At 33.6% G+C, this 16,891-nt stretch overlaps 1 protein-coding gene across 2 annotated transcripts in view; it reads left to right on the forward strand.

Annotated features, from left to right (window-relative positions):
- The first annotated feature begins 1,435 nt into the window (after positions 1-1,435).
- LOC129002031 (zinc finger protein ZFP2-like) overlaps positions 1,436-16,891 on the forward strand; it is a 32,549-nt gene continuing 17,093 nt past the window's right edge. For both annotated transcript variants that reach the window (XM_054429530.1, XM_054429532.1), the window contains exon 1: positions 1,436-1,553. The gene's annotated coding sequence lies outside the window, so the exon portion shown is untranslated. The remainder of the gene's footprint in view (positions 1,554-16,891) is intronic.

Below are 16,891 nucleotides of genomic sequence, written 5' to 3' on the forward strand. Positions count from 1 at the left end.
GCCAAAAGTACTTGTTTCCATGACAAATATACAAAACTTATTTAAATTTATATAAACTATTTTTAACACAATATATACGATGGATATATTATATTATATAGGTTTGTGCTCCAAAACCTGTTTTATATCCTTATTAATGTAAAACAACAGCAGGCTAATCGATTATATGAATTTATTTGAAAAAAACGTCTGAAAAATCAATTTCAAAAATAATTTTTATCTTATTTTGAGAATATCTTTAAAACTAATGCATATACATAAGAAATGAATATAACCATTCTTGTAGAGAATTTTATCATCTTTCTTTTTATAATTGACATTTTTTCCGTACGGTGCACGGTTTTCAGTGTAGAAGTAAAAAACTAAAAAATGGGGTCTTTCCCCCCTCCCCCCGCTGAAGCAGCAGGGCCAGGGGCGGGGACTTTTGGTATTTTTACCTTCTAACTACCCCGAACACATTCCCGCAGGAAAAAAATTTCCCCCTCTCCATGTCCTCTACACCCCTCTTTTGAGCCTTCATTGACTGGACTATTTGTCTGCTAAGAAATAAAAAAATAATTCATTTTTACCAATTCTGACACACAAAATCGTAAAAAAAGTCTCTAGCAAAATTTATTTTGCTATTTCTGTCAACAGGAGCACGTCGGCAGACAGTTAAATTTAATAGAATTAAAATAAAGTTTTTCATTTGATACGTTTGTTGATAATTAGATTAAATACCAAATTAAATTTTGTGAACTTAAACGAGCTAGTGACTAATTATAGTGACAAATTGTATACTATGTTAAAATAATACTGCAATGTGTATCCGTAAATATTAAAAAGTTGTTCATCAATAACATTTCTTTATACGCACATTTACTGCAGTTCCATCTAACAATATTTCATTTATTATTCCTGTATGAAAACAGTGCTAAATAAATAGTTTACCACTACGTTTATACTGTCATATTTCTTTAGTACAATATCACATTTTTTATAACTTTAAAAAAGTAAAATATTAAGTCATCAAAAATACTTTTAAGTCCTAACGTGTAAACCTAATACAGTAGAACAATAAAATTATAAGCCGTCTCAAAATGAATGACACATTTTTAATTTAATTTTTTTTTACTGCAGTATCTCACACATGGAACCTGTGAGTAAACATTCGCGCGTGTGAGAGTGTAAAACACGTTAACACCCCTTATGCCTATTCCCCTTACCACAACCACCCCTAACTCAACCCATCACTTGACCAACCTCAAAATAACGCGACCAAAGTCGCAACCGAGTTAAAGTTACGGTGTCGACAATCTTTATGACGATTTAGGTTCCTATTGATTGGTGTTTTTTCGCCGGTGCCGCTGCCGAGACGGAGATCTGGCAACGTCGCGTCGCGTCGCTCGCCAGCGCCAGACAGACTGGACCGAGTATCAGATAGAACCGCGTCCTCGTCGCGGTCGCGTCCTCTACCGCCAGCGGTTGCCGGTGAAACAACGTGCGTCGGTAGTCGGTAGTACGGTAGTGTGGTCGGTAGTGATGTTGGAAGTGGGAGACTTGCACAGGCCTGAGTAAGTACCAATTAGTTGGATTTATTAAAAATTGAAATTATTTGTAAGGTTAATTTTGGTGTAAATATTTGTATAGTATAGTCAAAATTGTGCATGATAGGGGCATTATTTAGATTTGCAAGTTAATTCAAGGTGTAAGAAATTGAAATTATTTGCAAGGTTAATTTTGGAGTAAAAATGTTAATAGAATACCAAAAAGTTTTGGTAGTCATAAATTGCACAGGATTGGGGAATAAATTTAATTGCATGTTAATTAAAGTTGGATTAGCTATGACAGATGTACAAACCTGAGTAAGTACCATATTTGAATTAGTTGGATTTGTAAATAATTGAAATTATTTGTAAGGTTAATTTTGGTGTAAATATTTTTATAGGATAGTCGAAATTGCGCAGGATAACAAGAATAAATTAATTAAAGGTTAATTCAAATTAGATTATTTATTACAGACTAACACATGCCTGAGTATGTACTTATTTGTTGGATGTGTAAAAATTAAAATTATTTGTAAGGTTAATTTACTTGCAACTTACTGTAAATATTTTTTAGAATTAGAATACAATTGTGAATTGCACAGTGTAGGGAAACTAACCTAATTACATGTTAATTTTAGTTATAACAGATGTACACAGACCTGAGTAAGTACTATAATTAATAGGTGTTAAAAACCTTTTTTTTACTAGCAGAATTAAACTTAATTTTTGTAAGCTGAATTAAATTAGTTCAGTGCATGAAATTACTCGCAGTTATGACATATTTCATTGGCATGTGTGAGAACCATAATGTCGTGTCCGATTTTATAAAAAATCCTAATAAATCATTGGTGGGTTACCGTACCTATTTTAGGTGTAAACATTACTTGTATTTTTATAATAATTGGTGCGTTAGGAGAAATAGTCTACACACAGGCTTGCAGTTGTTTGGTCAGTTTGGTTGAGTCGCGACAGATTTATATAGTCAAGTATGTACAAATTTGTTAGATTTGTAAAAAATAAGGTATTTTCAAGGTTATTTTAGACGTAAAATATTGCTTGTACTATAGTCAACATTGCACCGGGAAACTTATACAGGGTGTCCCGGAACTCTCTACCAATATTTTAGGGCATTGATCCTGGGTAAGAAACGTACCATCATATTTAAACTGTCCGGAAGTCCTTAGTTACTCACACAGCCACCATTTTGTTTTTTTTTCAGTTATTAATTTTTTTCTAAAGAATGGTTTAACATACGAAATGGAAACTTTGCACAAACATTTATGACAACTAGACAAAGCTACAAAAAAATTATGAAGATTTTTCAAATTCATAAAACAAAATGGCGGCCATTTAAAATTTTTGTAAAATCAATGGTTTTTGAGTTATTTGAGAAATAAAATTTTAAATGGCCGCCATTTTATTTTATGAATTTGAAAAATCTTCATAATTTTTTTGTAGCTTTGTCTAGTTGTCATAAATGTTTGTGCAAAGTTTCCATTTCGTATGTTTAACCATTCTTTAGAAAAAAATAATAACTGAAAAAAACAAAATGGCGGCTGTGTGAGTAACTAAGGACTTCCGGACAGTTTAAATATGATATTTAGTTATGTTTCTTACCCAGGAGCAATGCCCTAAAATATTGGTAGAGAGTTCCGGGACACCCTGTATATACATACAGTAAATTCTATTTAATTCCGGTTAGTTATGACAGGTGTGTGAAAGTACTACCTACCACATATATTCTATAGTCTGTAGTACTACAATTTGTTGAATAGTATGTAAAATATTATTTTTTTTTAATTTGTAAGGTAATTTTCAATGTAATATTTCTTGGGGGATATTAAAAAGTGCAGGATAGTGTAGAGAAGCTTAATTGCAAGTCGAGTCAGGTCAGGTTTGATTAGTTATGACAGATTTACACAATTCGTATTGTACGAGTAGGAAAATATACTAAGTAAATAAATTATTCATAAAGTTGTTTAGGTGTAAATATTTCTTGAGAATAGTTTAAATTCAGCTTGGAAGTGTAAAAAATTAATTGCAAGTTGGGTTTGGTCAGTTCAGGTTAGGTTAGTTATTTAATTTCCATGGCTAATAATAAATTAATGATTTACATTATGTCCTTAATTATTCATTGTTGTTTGCTAATTTTAATAGTCTAGTAAAAAAATCACGTTCAAAGAAATATTTTCCCCCTTTTAAATGATTTAATTTAATTATCTAATCGTTAAGGTTATCGGTCTTATATGTGCAGGTTTTATTTGTATTTTGTAAAAAGTTATGCTCATTGGGTGAAAACGGAAATTAATCTATTCTTATGGATATCATGGTGCCAAATGTTTAAGCTTACGACAGCCCCCCTGACCATACTATTGGACCGATTTACACGCAGGTTGTACCAAAAGAAAGCTTATCGGTCCTATATGTACAGGTTTTATTTGTATTTTGTAAACATTTATGTTAATTGGGTAAAAAATGGAAATTAATCTTTTCTGATGGAGATTTAACATGGGGCCAATTCTATATATTAATAACAAATGTTTCTTGAAAACCTTTTTTCTCAGGTTCTGTGCATCGCAGGGAAAATCTACGCACACTGTTAGAAAGATACTTGCCTGTAGATGTGCAGAATCCCTTTATAAATTAAAAGAGGCTTAAAAATAAGCACAAACAATTTATTTTAAATTTAAAAAATTAACATGAGTCTTATTGGTTGCTATGTTGGTGACGAAATAAGAACAAAATATAAACAGAAAATCAATATAAATGGAAGAAATTCCAATCACATGTTTTATTTATATTTACAGCGTGGGGTGAAAATAGAAGTTTGCACAATACATACTTTTGGTCCAGTTTTCGACCACGAGGCGAGCTCTAGTAATACATTAATTTAAACTTGACTGTTCTTTTAACACTGTACAAAAATTATAAGATTCCCCTGGTTTGAATTTGTAGGTTAGTATTTTTTCCCCAGTAGTTCAATTTACACAGACCAATATTTATTGAACTAATATTCGCCAATTTACTGTGTGTTTGTCTAACTACAAAACTTGTACCTGTTTGGTGAAAGAAGTGAGCATTATTATTGGTTTTATTTTGTGTGTTAAATATCAATAACTTATATACTGCTTTTACTTTTGACATTAATGCCCATTAGATAAAAAACATTAACTATGTTGCTACAGTATCCAATTTTGCACGACCAGCCCTTATCACAACATTTGCATAGAAAAATTCAATACTTCTGGATTTTACTGAACCAATGAAAACCAATTACCGTTTCTTATTTAAATGTACCGTATGGGTAGTATATTTGCGTAGTACGATTTTTACTTAATACCCCATAGGCCATGTGGAAGGAGTATTGTTTTCGTCAAAATTATAGAGTTTGAGTTTCGGGTGGAAATATCCGTTTTGGACCCCCCTGAATCCAAAAAAGTGGTTTTCGTAGTGATGTCTGTGTGCGAGGTGCGTGGATGTGTACAGAGCTATAGATTTGAATAGTGGTTCCCCATTAAACCCCATAAAATAACGGAACATGCGGATAAAAAACGGCTGAACGATTTCGACTTAAATATTAGTATGTTACGGTCCTTTTAACTTTAAAGAAAATGGTTTAAGAAAATGGTGTAAAATCAGTAGAGTTTATTTTGTTATACTCACATTGCTATATTTATTGTAAGTAAAGTGTCCTCCTGTCACGAACAAACCATTACAGAGACAGATCGATGTAACATTCCTTAAGCTGGAGCCACGAATCTCTAAGAAAACCTTTAACAGTGTAAAAGAATACTTAATTTGACAACTTTTACCCTGAAGTTTAGAACTTCATTTTTGAGGATGAACCATCTCAGTTAAATGAAACGTATAGTTTAGTTCAAGTAGAAAAATTAGTACTAGAGTTTATTTGTAAATGTACATTGAAGCAGTGGGGGTCCTGAGGGACCGGACCCCCCCCCCCCTTTGGGTCTTAAACATAATATTTGTTTGTTAAATTAAATGTAAAATTGTATAATCATACTGTATTGACGTTAAGGTTGATTATTTTCATTGCCAAAAGGGCTAAAACCCGTTTTAGGGCCTATATTTTTAAATTTTTTCCCGGAACCCCCTCTTTTACCTGGGGGGTATGGAATACCACCCAGACCCCCAGGTCGGTTGACCCCCCCCCTATTTTTAAATCCTGGCTACGTCACTGATTTAAGAAACATGACAATGATGCTATTTAAATGAAAAGGTGAAACCTTTTTTTTTACATTCTAACTATTGTTTTTTACTGTTTGTACAACCCGTTACAATACATGATAGAGTTAATTCTGTGCAAATATAATTTTCATGAATAGCACTGAAGCTCAAGAAATAAAACTCCACACCGCGGTACAACCTCTAGATATAACCGTACACTAAATGTGTATGTTTAGTTATGATATAACTAACTACATCCATTAATTGACTTTAAAATTAGAATCTCCACATAAGGACAAGCTGTAGCCAATCTTAAGCACCGTATAGAAGAAAGTTAACCTCTTTTCCAAAGATTTTGAATCAACAACTTTACGGAATTGTATGATCTATATTATATTGAAAGAAAGTTAATTTTGAGAGGAAGGTATTGTAATTGTAATGGAAAGTCGACTTATAACAACAATGAAATCAATTTTTATCTCAGCTGTGGAAAATAACAAGCTCGTTTTTCAATCAAACGTCCTTTACATACACATTTAATATAACTACCGCTTGATATTATGAATTTTTCATAATGTTAGATGTGAAATAGTCAGCTGTTTTACCTATGTTCTGGCGGGAGCGGGAAGGCAGTGCCGGGCGTTGTGGCCGTGTAGCCGGCATGTTGGCCTTGAGACCGAGTAGCCTAGACCGTGAGCGACCAGCGAGGACCGACGGCCATCCAGGTTCAAGTTCACCTTCTCCTACAGTCTCAGCACGATGCTAGTCTATCCGTAAACTACGACTCTCGGTCCAGTCCACTACGTTGAGATTTGTTTTAGGGTTTGTTGCCTAGTGAGGTTGGTGTCTCGGACTTCGGTGAGGCAGTGGAAAGGCATGTTCGATTCCCTGTCATATCCTTGATCGATTTCAGTAAAGCATTTGAGTTTCTTATAAAATTCTACCGGCACTAAAAACAGCAAACTTTTCCAGATAAATTATATCACAAATAAATCTACTGTGTTTGACTAGGTGAAGAGTTTTACCAATCTACGGTTAGCTCATGCCCTATTTGGGAAATACGCTAAAATATACGTCTTGTAGCCTAGGTGAACTTTCCCTGCAAATGGCTCCCTCACTAGAAGCCATACAATGATTTGATGATCAGAAGCCTAGCTGAAGCTGAAAGTAGTAAATATAGTATGTACAGTAAAGTTTCATTTGGTAAATTAGTTAAAAAAAAATTGTGAAAAGAAATGCAATTGTAACCAACAATAGGCATTTTACATATATCACATATAGATATCATTCTAAATCGTCTCCAGCCGATCCATAAGTATAATTGATCAACTTTCGGGCTTTGAAACCCCGTGGGGCTGAGACGGTACTCAAAACTCGATTACCGGTACTCCAAAATATTTGGTAATAAGGACCCTTGACCAACATTTTGTAAAAAGGCTGTTTCCCACTACTACCTAAATAATTTTCTTCAATTTTAAGCATTATTCTACGTTATACATTTAGTTTCAAACAAATGCTATTTACAAAAATACCAATTATTATTAATTTTTGTTTATTGAATGTAATAATTTTAACTGTTCAAATACGGTCATAAGTCATGGTACGTGCATATATTAGTTTGAATGGCAATAAAAATAAGTTTAGTTGGCTATTCTATCTATACGTTACTCTGTAGTAGCTGATATAAAATCAAGAAATAAAGACCGATAGCGCCCGTTCAGGCAGGACGCAATTCAGCTACAGGGAAGTAGTGCGTATATTGCGTACGTCGCGCCGTTAAAACTGATGAAACTAAAATACATATTCGAATTTTTATTTGTAGTTAAAACATTTTGCTGTTGTAAACTTAATGAAGTACCATATATTCCCAAACTAAAAGCATTATCATTAGGGATATACTTTCATTGTAAAACTTGTTTTACCATGGTAATACAACATGCAATTATGGGTGTGTTCAGCCATTTGTTAAAATAGACTGCAATACTGTACTGTTTTGGATCAAATTAACCTAAAAATTTCTAAAAGATAACGGGAATATTGGATACAAATAAAAGGTGTATCTAATTTAATATTTGTATCACAATAGGTTTGCTGTTATATCAATTTACTTTGGTTGTGTCTAACGACATGCATCTTACAATCCTTATATTGATGTTTCAACACTGTTATTAACAGAAATTGGAAATATTAGAAAATCCCTAACTTGTGTGAGAAGCAAATAATTAAATCGTAAAAAAATTCCTGGATTTTTCAAAATTCTAAACAAGAATGGTTTTCTTTATATTCTTGATAAAGTGAAAGTTTACAGAGATAGGTATTACTAAAGTTAAAAATCGACATTTTCCAAACATTAAGGCTTTAATTTTTATGGCTCCAATTAATATAGAAACTATTTTCGTATACATTATGATGTTTTGTTGTGTTTTGTGAATGCGAATTGTGTGTTTTGTGAATGCGAATTGTGTGTTTAGTGGACTGTGAATGTTAGTGAAAAGGAACGAAACGTTCTAAATTAAAGATGCCCATGTTATTCTTATGGAGAATGTTGTAAACTGTTGTATTTGCCTGTTTACGGTTATATTTTGATCAAACTCGGCAAATTTATTTATTTTATACTAATCTATTAATATTTTACTAAAAAATACACTTTATTAGTTTCCTTGTAGCTGCAAACCTAGGTACTCGTTAAACCTAATGTTATTTAAATAGATTTAATTGAAAATCAATTCAGACAAATGGAAATTCGCTGAGTCGGCAGGTTTGCTATGGCTGGGGTATTTTTTTGCTTACAGGATAATGCTTTTTAAGGATAATTGCGATTTTAGTGGCCCATGCTGGGTCTCACTCTCTTCTCAGATTCCAAAGGCCTAAGCGAAATCTTTTAATACCGGTAAAGAATTAGAAGACTCTCACACACTACACTCACTTGCAATCACAACTGACACCGTCACCTCCATTTTCATTAACTGGTCTACCTATCTGTGTACGTTGGGTCAGGTCATGGTGAAGCTCACTACTCTTTATTTTGCGCTTAGGGCACGATTCGATGCTTTTTTATCATCAACATTCATATGCCACTAAAATCACAATTTTCCTTAAGCCAGCCTAATCAAATGGGGTTTCATTGCGTACTACTGTACTGTAATGAGTTTTACCGGACACCAATCAGCTGATTATTACTGTATTTGGGTGGCATTGAGTGGTTATAAACAGAGGTTATGTCTAGTGATTTTTAGTCCTTTAGTTGGTGGTAATATAAGGATTTGTACAGATTTATTAGTATGGCGTAAACTATCGTACGTAACTCGTCCAAAATGTGTGTACCGGACTCGTATGGTAATCCCGTACTCGACTTCGTCTCGCACGGGAACGACCACACTCGTCCGGTAAACACTTACTTTCAGGACTAGTAAACGTAATATACTATTACGGAAAAAAATACTTTTTATTTCAATTAAGTCATGCGTTTGAAAAAGTTTAACATTTTGTAACTATGTAATTGTTCACTGTAGCAAGATTATGAAGAGGACTCTTCTTGTTTAGAATCTATCGCAGATTATTTTTAAGACGTATTTTGCAATAAACCGTATATTTCTTAATAACAAAAACAAAAAAGTACACATTTTCAACTTTTACCTCCCTTCAAACCTGGCGCTCAAAATGGTGTGTAACATTTTACCGTACAACACGGGCACTATATTCAACAGTTCGGTGTCAAAAGTTAGCTTTCACTTTGAATGTTGAGGTTTGACAGTTTTTTTGCAAACTGCTCCATACTAAGTATCTGAAATCCAATGGGGTCTAACCAATTCTTAATTGTAGCTATCAGCTGTATCGTGATGTTCCAGTGGGCTGACAAACCTACTGTGGCATTTTCAAGACCATGTCCTCTTCAACGTATTGTTGCTTACCCGGAAGCTAGACAATAATGTTTCAAATCACCTGATATAGTGAAACTGCGTGCAACCATGCAAATCACCAAAATACCACCAACGGTGATCATAGAAAGAAACTACACTGACCTAGGACACGGAAGATGAAAACTGTACAATAGAGTAAAAAACGAGTCGACCCAAATTTGCCGCATGTACTTTTTGTTTTAATAAAGATGTGTAGTAACGACAAAGGCGGGCTCAACCTTGATCTCTGAATAGCTGGCCTTGAGGATCCAGTTCTACCACTGCAGCATCTGGCTCCAGAACCAGTGGTACCAACCACCAACTTGGCCTCGTACAACAACCTACCTTGACATTTATGTAACACCGGCTGTGTATTATTACTCTATGAGTTCATCGAGCGTATTACTCATGTTTTCACTCATATTATAAAGGTAGTTAGAGTTTTTTCATCTGGTTAAAATTTGTACTGGTTTAAATGTTCAGAAAATTATTATAGATGCATCATTTCGAAAGACATTTTAGGACGGGGCGATGTCTACTTGTACCGGCGTCTAGTTGTACCTGCTGCATTTTGGTGACAGGCGTCTAGTTGTATCCCGTCCAAAGCTGTAGAGACAACTTGACGATGGTGCGGACGTCTAGTTGTCTCTACGTCTAGTTGTCTCTACGTCTAGTTGAACCTCTTAAAAATCTACAGGTACAACTAGTCGGGAACGTCACCGTCTACTTGTACCTCATACGTCTGCGTCTACTTGTACCTACGACTACTTGTACCTACGACTACTTGTACCTACGACTACTTGTACCTACGACTACTTGTACCTACGACTAGTTGTACCTACGCCTACTTGTACCTACGTCTAGTTGTACCTGCGGCTAGTTGTATCTCCCCTTCAACTTGTCACCGGTTTAAGAGATTTATTTTATTTCTTTAAAAATCATACAATCTTACAACAATTTATTATAAACAACTTGCTACAAAAGCCAGGAAAAATTTGGCTTGTCTGCAGCTCATTGAGAAACCCCTGTTCTTGACAACAACGTACTTGTGTCCCTTGGTCAGTCCTTATCCATATTACACTTTGGTTTTCCTTATTTCTTGTCAAGATCTGCTATCATTGTTTTTTCCACTTAAACTCTACCTTTCTATAGAAAACTAACATTAACTAGCTTAAACAACAACTTTAAACAATTATCTGAAATAAATAAATTCAGAGTTTACAAAAACAAGTAATTGAGTATAATAAAGTGTTTTTGTACGGTATTAGTCACGGAGAATATTACAACAAGTTCAAATTAAAAATGTATATGTTATTCTTATGGATATTAGGCCTCGAGGTACAAGTAGACGGAGGGACAACGAGACGGAGGGACAACGAGACGGAGGGACAACGAGACGCGGTCCCATTGATAAAACATATAAAAATAAGTCACATAATAAGGAAAAGTAATGTAAAGGTATATCTTATAAAAATAAATTAGATTAAAAATAAATATAGCGTATTCCAAATACACATTAGTATATAGTATACACATTCACAATTCAACAAAGCTGGTTTGAAAACTAAATAGGCATATAATATTGCGCATAACCGAACCAGTCGCTAAAAAGTCCCTAAAAAGCTCAAATACAAAACAAATTATTATAATATTTAAACAAACTCAGAATCAAATTATCTATGTCAGGTTAGAAATCCCAGTACAATATATATTTTGTACAAAAACAGTTTGTTATTAGTCTTTCTTTGCTTTTGTTGACGTTATTTTTAATAAATAATTTATATTACTCCAGAGGTTTAACTCTACTACTAAAGGCAGCAAACATGTTTGTGAATAAATATTGGTTTACTAAGGTAGCTTTGGTCTTGTGTTTGATGATAATGATAATAAAAAGGCTTCCCTGATTGAAAGATTGGAAATCGTCTTCGTCAAAAATGAAAAGGCAAATAAAGGTGTGTTGACATAAGCTTAGTTCTTGGTCAAACCCGCTAAATTAGCATCCCTACGAAGTTATTATTTCTACGTTTATGCTCCTTATTTTGGAAAGGTTTAACAAAATTAGTGTAAAGTAAAAGCATCCCATTGACCAAACGTATCGCTAGATTTGTTTCTGATCAACATAAAAACTACTATTAGCCTAGTGTAAGATTATGTGGTGGTATTCCTCCTAAAGGTGCGATTGATTTTAAATATTCTATCAAAAAGGGGTCTATTCAACGGCTGATTCCTAACTATTTTGCGACTGGTTAGGTTTCCATTACCCAGTTAAAAAACAATTAATTACTTTTCATCGGAATCTTCGACATGCATATTTTTGGTTGGTTTTAAGAAACGGAAACTACCTCTAGGTTTTACTGTTATATATGGATGCTTCCTTTACCACCGTACATGCTGGGCTATATTATTTGAACCTTTTTTGCAGTACCTGGTTAAAATCTCCTCTAAAAAATTATGTGTTTCCGCCCATTGGAACTTGTCATAGTACTTACTTGATGATTAATGAACAAATTGACGATTAATATTGCCTGTCCTGAACGAACCTATTTCATCTTTATTCCCAGGTTGATTTCCAAGAGTGGCCGTTGAGGTTTATCCCTTTATACAATAATTGATTAAACACCACAATAAATTAATCTAAAATTAAAATTGGTAAAATAAAATATAAAAAAATTGAATAAATCTTGAACATATGTTTTGAAATTAAAACAAAGCAAAAGTTTTCCATTAAATCCTGAATCGTTTATTTTTTAGTCAATGTGGTTATTTCATGTTAAACATTCCTTCAACACAAAAATAACCTTCAAGTTATGAGAAAAAACTTCATTATTTTTTCAGCTATTCTAAGTTAAATTCCTTTGATTTGAGCCATCTCCGATGATTCAACTACTTATCACGTGTTTAACTAATTTACAAAAAAATACACAAGTTTGTAAATTGCACAGTTAAATAATGATTTCAACATTGTAAGACTAACTAAAAAGTCTGAATTATTATAAGTAAGGTTATTCGTGGTTTTATATTGTGTACAGTAGGCTACATTGCAGAATTGGCTGGCAAATAAGTAGTCCAAAGGTAATATATTTAATTATTACTAGAGGTTAAAATACCTTATAATCCGTCAGTGTGATCAAAAGTCACACTGACGTATTATAAGGTATTTTAACCTCTAGTAATAATTTAGATATTGTGGGAGGAAAAAACAACAAAAATGAAGTAACATATTGCTTACTGGCTTGATGATAAATCACAACCAGCTGTATTGAAGTAAACAAAAATCAGCAGCAAATGACTTGTAATGCTATTCTTATGGAGAATATTTTACGTTATATCTAATTTTGTGTTAACATTTCACTATTTTTCCCGCCGTCACGGGGTCAAGACCTTTAATTTGAGCCCTCTCCCGTCGTTCTACGATTTCCCAGTCTCTCACCACAATTTTGACGCAAAGAATCGGCTTACGTAATTAATATATAGATAGAATAGATAGAGTGTAGATGTAACAGTTGCTCATACATTACTAGACAAATTTTACTTAAGCCAAATTCAAGTCTGGAAATGTATGAAGCGGCCTTTTGGTCTTTTCAGTTGTATTCCTATATGCTGTTCTTACCATGTACATTCTTAGCGGCCACTATTTACATCAACGTTATTAGTAATGTACAATATTTACAGTTTCTTAATTACAATTAATTATTTATCGCTCAATTCTGTTAGGTTTGAAGGTTTAACTAACCTGTTTTACATAGCTAAATGTAGTAACCAGCCAACGCGGAATACAACGTCGCAATCCCTTGTTAAATATCTTTAACTGTAAAAGTTACAGTAACATATAAATACTATTTTTAACATACTCAAATCTGGGTTTCAATCAATGTTGTTTCAGATAATAACGTTGAGCTACCATTAAACATTATTAGTTTTAGGAGACTCTTTATTTTGGCTACGTTATGATTTCTGGTCGCTATCTTATGCTAGACCAAAGGATCGAAAGAATACGCAAACAATACCGGTATCATTACAATATAGAGACATAGCTCCGTGTTTAAAGCGATATTATACCTCCACAAACTCGGGTAGTAACTATATTTAACTATATATAAGTTTGTTAAGACCAAAAGAACTGACTAATGTAAATAGTTTTAATTTAGAAACTGTACTATTGTAGATTACTAATAACGTCAATTGTAATAGTAGCCGCTAAGTATTTACATAATCAGAACTGTAAATATGAATAAAACCGTCAAGGCCGAAAGACCGCTTATACATTTCCATACGTGACAATTCTGTCTAGTGTATGAGCGGCTGTTACATCCAACAATCACATAAGACCAAGTTACATATACATTTATTTATCTAGATAGTAATTTAAAAGCGGTATATTTTTATTACTACTTAATATAGTTAGTAAGTTTTATTTAATCAGTAAGAACTGATTGGTTGCTTTAATCAAATGTTAGTCTAATAGTCAACACCAAGCCGTGGTTCTTGTTGGTGTACGCAAACTTCGCTTGTCAAATTCCACTGACACAAAGGCCAGGCCTTGTCTCACCCTCGTCAAACATCCACCTGGCGGGTCGTACGCAGTCTTCGCTGAATTCCAGCTGTACGCAAATTTCGCGTAACCACTTGGTAGAGGTGTCCAAAGAAAGGTATGTATTGGTCTGTAGATGAATTATCAAAAGAAAAAATAAGCAAAATCCCTTAGGACTCTGCCCTAGAAGCCTTTAAAGATCCCTCCACAGAGTTGTTTACATTTTGGCCATGTGAATAATACTTTTTAATGAAACAGCTGTTTATTTTTAAATTGTATTTCAAACAACGGAGTTAATGTTATTTTCTTATTTTAAAATTGTTTTTCTTATTTTTCAGCCATGTTTTGCAATGTAACATTCCATTACGAAATCAGTGCAAAATCCGTTTATCACAGCAATTCATAAATTATTTCTTATTGAACTATCTTATATCTATTGAACTGGATGGTGTCTGCCTTTTTCACCACTCTTGCCTACATTTTATCATATTATTCTACACATATCAAATATTTATGTACAAATATCTGCTCTTATCATATCCAATAAAATCCAAACATAGAAACATTGCCTAAAATGGTACCTATCTTGACAAATTATTTGCACCTGCCTATATTACGAACTTTGACGCACTGGGTTGGTAACATTATTGAAAATAACACGACATGTTGCCTGTAAGATATGGTACAGAGAGAAAATACTATTTATGCAGCTACTGTCATGACAGAAAGGTCATATTCCATTTAAACTAGATCACATAATCCTTTATAAAATACGTTGATTAACAATATTTAAACGTCAATGTATACGTAACAGCCAATTTACAGTATTTTTTGTTTTTGGAAATGTCCCATTGCTATGTCATTTGCATTATTTGCTGCCAATAAAGTCAAAAGGCCGTATGAACTAGGAGGCCCCTAACAGTTCAAGAATAAAATCCAACTTCACTTCAAGTATTACACTACACCTAACATTCCGTGGAGAGATTATATTGACAACTTTATGTTATTGATAAGGCTGAGACAACTAACTGACATCCCCCATGTCAAGAAATTCCAGCTTCAACAGTAACCTCAAAATAAATTTCTCAAAAGTAAGCTAGAGGGCGCATTCGTTGGCACAGAAGTAAGATATGAACTGACGCGACGTGACGAAGGAAAAATCAAACTTACACTGTAACGGATATACCTCCCTTTGAATATGTCTTCCCAAAAAAGTTTTCTTTTCAAATAAAATCATATTACACTGATGAAATCACAGAAGTGTTTAACTACAAAAGATCCACCAATACGATTTTAATACCATTTAAAGGTTCCTCCAAAGGAAGAGATACCAGATAACATACTAATAATAACTCCGATGACGTACGGTAAGGGGAATATTTTATTCATTGAATTATCAACCGAATTTGGCGACTAACGCAATTAATATCAATATTGTTTTTACACTTATTATTCTTTAAACAATGCTAAATGCTCAAAATATGTAGCCTATATTTTATCCAATTTATTGCAGTTAGGTGAATTAACGTAATCCTTGAAAGTAACCGTCGATTTCGACGGGTTTCACCTAGTTACTATTAAATAGTATTATAATAGTTAATATATCGATGTTCATATGACCGGATGAGTCATCAGCTCTATCCCTAGTCCGTCGGTCATTACCCCTCGAGGCACCGGCCGATGGACCAGGGAACAGCTATGATTTACACTATCACCCTCTACTACGACATTTTTTTTAGGTAAACATTCCAACGCTTATGATGACATCGAACACTCATGCATATTTGTATATAGGCCTAGCCAGTCCAAAACCTGAATACACTGTAGGTATGAATCAGACCGCTTATATCATAAACAACTAAATATTAAGGCTAGTTTCCTAACCAGAGAACACACAAGAATGGCACTTTACAAGACTTTTTATACCAAGCCTTCATAAACTAAGAGTATTTCATAAGTTACGTTGCCTGTGTAGATTTAGACTTAAAATCAGTTTAAAATCAGTAATGGATTGAAAATCTAAGTGTTATTTACGTTTTGTTTGCACTATAATGTAGTGTACCTGTTTCTCGGAATCGACTAATTTTTAAGCTATGTGTATTACCAGGAATTATTTCAAAACTAATAAATAAATAACGTCTTTGTTGGGCAGCGTACATCAGATTATAGATCTGTTTTACATTAAAACTTTTGTAATTCAAGGAGTTTAAAATACTCAACTAAAAGCTTATGTTATCAATAAAAAAAATCACACTGTTCATAACAGTTTGATATAATCAAAATTTTTTTGGAAATGTTTAATAGTGTGAGTGAAAGAGTTTTTTTTTAGCAACTACCACAGTACTACGTAAAATCAAAACAATATTTAGGTTGATTGGAGGTCAATCACTTTCTCGCAACTACGCGATAGAGGGCTGACCCAACACCCCAATAACTGGAATGGATTGTTGTGAAAGGAAACTCTAAGAATTTGCAAATGAAGTCCATTCGGAGTAACGTGTGGGGATTAACGGGACATTCTGTACGCTGTTTACAAAATATTTCCTTTGCCTTTCCAAGTACTGAATCTATATGGTTTTGCTTATATTAAACAATAAGTCAAATACGTTGTAGCAGATGTCTTTAGCTGCATTTTACAACAGGTATTTCGTTCACCTTTCTCAGAAATAGCTGTTCATGGCGTGTTCCTGAATCAACAATAAGGTATATTGTGTTATTGTCCTAATAAACACGAGAGACATTCGCCTATC

This window comes from Macrosteles quadrilineatus, unplaced genomic scaffold, assembly GCF_028750875.1.
Source record: "Macrosteles quadrilineatus isolate MER2022 unplaced genomic scaffold, UCM_ALF_1.0 Scaffold_9__3_contigs__length_116548681, whole genome shotgun sequence".
Classification (NCBI taxonomy): domain Eukaryota; kingdom Metazoa; phylum Arthropoda; class Insecta; order Hemiptera; family Cicadellidae; genus Macrosteles; species Macrosteles quadrilineatus.